Here is a 5934-nt window from a genome sequence, read left to right as displayed (position 1 = left end):
GATGGAACTGGTCCATATGGATCTCTGTGGTCCAATGAGAATATTACGCAGATGTGGTAAAAGATATGTGATGGTGCTTGTTGATGATTACTCTAGGTTTACTTGGACATTGGTTTTAACATCTAAAGATGAAACATTTGACATGTTTACTTCTTTTGTTAGAAAAACTCAGAAACAACTAGGTAATCAACTTGCATCAATTAGGTCTGATCATGGAACTAAATTTGAAAATGCTAAGTTTGCTGAATTTTTGCATGCTACATCATAAATAGTTGCATAACTAGACCTCTTGTTAAGAAGATTCCCTATGAGTCACTTAAAGGGAGAAAGCTAAATATATCCCATCTTAGGGCATTTATATGCAAGTGCTTTGTGCACAATAATGGCAAAGACTCCCTAGGTAAGTATGATCCCAGAAGTGATGAGGGAGTATTCTTGGGATATTCTTCACATAGTAAAGCTTATAAGATATGTAGTAAAAGAACTATGTGTGTAGAAAAAAATGTATATGTTATTTAAAACTAACATTCTTTCTGAGAAGCAGGAACAAGATAATGAAGAGATTGGGCTGATAAGTAATTCAAATGGTGAAACCATAGTCTAGCCTGAAGAAGCATCACAGGAAGGAACATGTGATGGAACAGGTCCCTCTACCCAGCGCAACATGACAGGGGGAACTTACTAGAGAGGAACTAATCCTCTAACCTCGAGGGAACCTGTCCATGAACCTATTCCTCAGTAACAAAAGCAGGAAGGAACATCCAAAGAAATTGACACTCCTATTGCAACATCCATGAAATTGGATATAGATGAACCTGGTTCATCTGTTGATCAGAAGTTTTATAGGGGAATAATTGGTTCTCTTTATATCTCACTACTAGCAGACCTGACATTGTGTGCAGTGTAGGTCTTTGTGCTCGATTTCAGGCAAATTCAAAGGAGTCCCACTTGACTATTGTAAAGAGAATATTGAGATACTTGAAAGGCACCACTGGACTTTGCCTTTGGTATCCAAAAGTTAGTAATTTTAATCTAGTGGGATATGCTGACGCTGATTATGCAGGTTTCCTAGTGGATTGAAAGAGTACCTCAGGTATGACACACTTCCTTGTTCATGTCTTGTGTCATGGGCTACTAAAAAGCAAAATTCAGTGGCCTTATCTACTGTTGATGCTAAGTATGCTGTTGCTGCTTCATGATTGTGCTCAATTATTGTGGATCAAGCAGCAGTTGATGGATTTTGGTATTGAAGTTGGTTGCATTCCTATTTTCTGTGATAACACTAGTGCTATTAGTATGACTAAGAATCCGGTTCATCATAAGAGAACTAAGCACATAGATGTTAGACACCATTTTTTGAGGGACAACTATGAGAAAGGCTTGATCACTATGGAGTTTTGTTCTACTAACAAGCAAATTGCTGACATCTTCACAAAAGCCTTAGGTAGAGATCACTTTGAGAGGAACAGGGTGGAATTAGGGATGATTAAGATCACCTAAAAGGACCAGTTCAAGGTTAAACGAAAAAAATGAATGAAAAAAATATTTGGTTAGAAAGTCTGTAAATTGTGTATAATTAAATTAAATCTTGCTCAGTCTCATACTTTTCATAGTATGCTCTCGTGCCATGTGTTAAAATGACTCATTAATCTCTAATGATATTTTCTCTATTTTGGCAAATTTAGACTCACACAAGAGAATTATCAGTGAAGAACCTGGTTCATCAAGATAACACGGTATGTTTTCTACACTCTGCATAATTTGAAATAACTATATTTGGATCATGAGCAGAGTCCTACCAAATACCAAACTCCTTTTGGACTTATCCGTTACAAGTGAACCAGTCTCATTCAAAAGAGTCCCAACCGAATGGAAGTACCTAGATTCTAGGGATACATTCCAATGTCTCTTCAAAGTTGAATTTCAGTTTGATTAAAACTTCTAAGAGTATGAAAAGCTGTAATTACCCCATCAATTATTCTCCTGTATATTGATCAGCTTTAGTGTATTCCTTACTTCATCTCCCTCAAGCGGTCAAAAACTCTCATTCTTCTTTCATATTTCAAACACAATCTAATTCTCTTCTCTTCCATACCCTAGCCCAGATATGTCAAACACTTCAGAAAATCCTTCATCACCACCACAGGAAATCACTTGCACACCTTTTACCACATCTTCTACAACACCAATCTCTAAGAAAAGTAGAGTAAAGATGATGGCTCATAAGATTGTCGCTGAAGGAGAGCAGATCTAGAAAATAAACGAGCAATTGAAAGCAGGTAGGGAAGAAGAATCCCAGAAATCTGAAGATTCATTTAAGTCTGCTACTAAGGGGGAAGAAAGTAGGTCTTCCGAAACTGAACAGGTATCTTCTGATTCTAAAGTTACTCCTGAGACAATTTCTGAAGTTGCTGCAAATTTGGAGAATAGATTTGTGCTGGTAGGATATATAGCAAGTGTTGAGACTAAAGAATCTGGAGAAGTTGGTGGTAAAAATAAAAAGGGAAAAGAAAAAGAGAGCAAGGGTGCTAGGAGTGCTGTGAGGGGAAAGGGTAAAAGAGTGGTTGATTCTTCACCCACTCCTGTTGGTCTAACAAAAAAAACTGGTGCAATGGTTGTATGGGGAGAGGAATTTAGTGAAATAGAAGAGCAAGGGGAAGTGGGTCTGGCAAAGCTGCTGAGGTGTTGGTTCAACTTGAAAAATTATAGATGAACCTGTTCCATCTGAACAGGAAACCCTCTTGGACCTACTGATAGGGTTATCAATGGCACCAAAACTCATGCCTTTCCCTATGGTTTCATTCTCACAACTGTGTTTGCACATTTTAAGGTACCTCTGAAGAAGTGGGAGGTTAGTACAAGCAAGGATCATTTTGGGGTTAATACTCTGCTTGCTTGCGATTATGAAGTCAATGTCATTCTTAATGAACCTGGTTCATCTAAAAAGACACCTATCAATAGCAAAGTCAGAGTCTTGGTACAGGAGAGTTAGGCAAAGAATATTGAGATAGCAAGGCTGAAGACACGAATGGTTGAGGTAGAATCTGAGAGAGATGTTCTCAGAACTGAACTTGCAAGGGAAAAGGAGAAGAATGATGGAATTCTTCAAGACATGCTGAAACTTCTCCAAGAAAATAACCCAGCCCCTACCTCTTCCAAGCCTTAATTCCTAACCTAGTGTAGATCAACCAGTGACCCAATTCGGGACTTTGTTTCTTTTGCTTATGTTTTCAGTATTTTTATTTCTTCTTATGCTTTGTGGTAGAATCTTAACAATCATCAATGAAATTCACTGCCTTTTGCTCTAGCTGTTTGTTTATATTTCTTTGATGGTTAAAATTCTTAGCTTGATCTATGATGATTAATTTATGATTGCATTTGAAGTAAGCCCAGTGGCCATGACTAAGTTTTAAAATCTGGTTATCTCACATTTTTTATGCAACTTTTCGATGATGCCAAAAGGGGGAAAAAGGTTGTGCTTTAAACAAGTGATATTTACACTTTGAACAGTGATGTTTATAACCTAATATACCTGGTCCTTGATGATAAGTGATAAAAAGGAAAAATGTTTCTAACATTGTGTTGATGTTGAGCTGAGTTGAAACAGGGTCTAAGCTTATGAAAAGCACAGAGTTTGTCTTCATCAAAAAGGGGAAATTTATTGGCCCAATTAAAGGTTAGTTTTTAAGACTGACAAAGGAACTCAGGATGAACCAGGTCCATCACTCAGGTGCACAAAAACGGGCAGATTAGAGCATGTGGGTTGCACGTGAAGGAGATAAGCTTAACTTGGTGTATTTAATATCTCCTGATCGAAAAGGTTGCATAATTGATAAGGAGAAGGAGTCCTTAATCAAAGAGAACACTATCCAAGATAGGGAAGGAGTTAGAAGTTGAAATAAACTAGAACTCTTCCACCAAGGAAGAGTTGCATCAGAACTCTAGTTATTTCTTCGTCTACTAACTCTATAAATTGTAGGATGTTCTCACATTACATGTGTTGCACAAAAACGCAGAAGTTAAACGTGAATTGGGAGCAAAATAGCAAGGCATTTTGCAAGCAGTTCGTGTGTGATTCAAGTGTGCAAACCTGAAGCTACATGAACCAGATTGAAGAACCAGCTCCATAAAGAGTTTTATGTGTCTTTCTTTATTTCTAGTTCAATTGTAGTAGGTGTTTCATATTGTACCTTTCAGCTTTATCTAGAAGCAATTGTAATAGGTATATTGAGTATTCAGAGTTAACTTGAAGTTGTCGCAGTAGTTAGAGGCTAGCTGCCACAACGGGATTAGAGTTAATCCTTAGGTTTACAAAGAGTTTTGTAAATGCTGTTTTGGCTCAGTGATTTTAGTGGAAGTTTGGGAAAATCCTACTGAGTAGTAGGTCGTTGTTTTTTCACCTTTTGAGCCAGGTGTTTTCCACGTAAAAATCTCTGTGTTCTTTATTTTTGTATTTATTATTCCGCAAACAGCAATAGTTAGTATACCTAGAAGAACCAGGTTCTTCTAAAGTAAAAATTGGGTACCACACAAATCACCCCCCCCTCTTGTGTGGTATTGACGTTTAGAACATCAAAGACCCGTCACTTGTGGTTCCTACAGAGATTATAGGGGTTAAAGACAACCTGTCTTATGAAGAAATTCCAGTGGCTATTCTTGATCGTCAAATCTGCAAGCTCAGAACTAAGGAAATTGCTTCAGTAAAAGTACTTTGGAGAAATCAAAAGGTTGAAGAGGCTACATGGGAAGCCGAGGAGGACATGAAGTCCAGATATCCCTATCTCTTTGAAGAGCAAAAGGAAAATGTGGAAGGTAATTAACCTTTCCATTTAGGTCTTATATTATAATCTCAATGTCCTGCAGTATTTACTCAGCTTAGTATTTAATGATCACGTGCTCGTTCAGTTTAATATACATGTATTCATGATATTTCAGTATTCGCATATCTCCATCACTCCCGTTTAATGTCCATAGATAGTCGTAGTTGCAGCCAAGACCATCATTCGAGGATGAATGATCCCAAGGGGGAGATAATGTAACAACCCGTAAAATTCGACTTAGGTATGAATGAGTTAAAGGAATAGTAAAGATATATTTTGAGCATGTGAAGTCCCATCCGGATGATTATGGGTGAAAATAGTTGTTTCAAAACCAAGATGGGGAGTGAGGTGCATAAGATTTGACAAAAATCGACTAAGTTTGCAGAAGGTGTGTCTTCCAGCAGAGTTTAGTGAAAATGTGTAAGGAATTGGGAAAAACTCAAAGCATGAAAGTTGTAGGCATTTGAAATAGTTTTCCAACAATATATTGTGGAGCCCAAATGGAGCTTTGTACAAAAAGTTATGCTCATCCTACAGAATAGTATGCAACCACCGCGGTCCTGCCGCGTTTTACCGCGACCGCGGTGGTGAGGCAGTGTCCCGGCAATTTACCGCGGTCGGTACCATGGTCACGCCAACCGGCACGCGGTGGATGACTTGGGAAGTCATTTTTTAGCCGTATTTCGTCCCCCACAGTCCCGAAACAAGAAAACTTAAGCTAGAAAGTAAAGCTCTCAAAAACCTAACGCCTTAAGGGTCCCTCCACCACCCAAGGTAAGTTCTAATGGTGATTCTAACTTAATTTTAATTTCCAACATCTTGTTAACATGGGTAAACCCTCCATATCATTAGATATTCGATTGGAACATTATTGTTGAGAGAAGGAAGCCTAGTACTCGAATTCAAAGGGTTTGAACTTCAAAAAGGTAATGTCTTCACCCTCTAATTGATTCTAGCATTGGTTTAATGATTATAAATCCTAGTTCATGAGATATGAGTTGTTGGGTTTGATAGAAAAGCATGAATGATTATAGGGTTGGGGTGTTGATTGTTGATTATTGGTTAAGAGTGTTGTTTACCTTATGGGTGATGAAGAATAATGTTGATTATAATC

At 37.9% G+C, this 5934-nt stretch overlaps 1 pseudogene; it reads left to right on the top strand.

Annotated features, from left to right (window-relative positions):
• The window catches only part of LOC109214230, a 34804-nt pseudogene that overhangs the window by 8458 nt on the left and 20412 nt on the right, over positions 1–5934 (top strand).

The sequence above is a fragment of the Nicotiana attenuata genome, unplaced genomic scaffold, assembly GCF_001879085.1.
Source record: "Nicotiana attenuata strain UT unplaced genomic scaffold, NIATTr2, whole genome shotgun sequence".
NCBI lineage: Eukaryota > Viridiplantae > Streptophyta > Magnoliopsida > Solanales > Solanaceae > Nicotiana > Nicotiana attenuata.
This window is presented reverse-complemented; position numbering and strand designations above follow the sequence as displayed.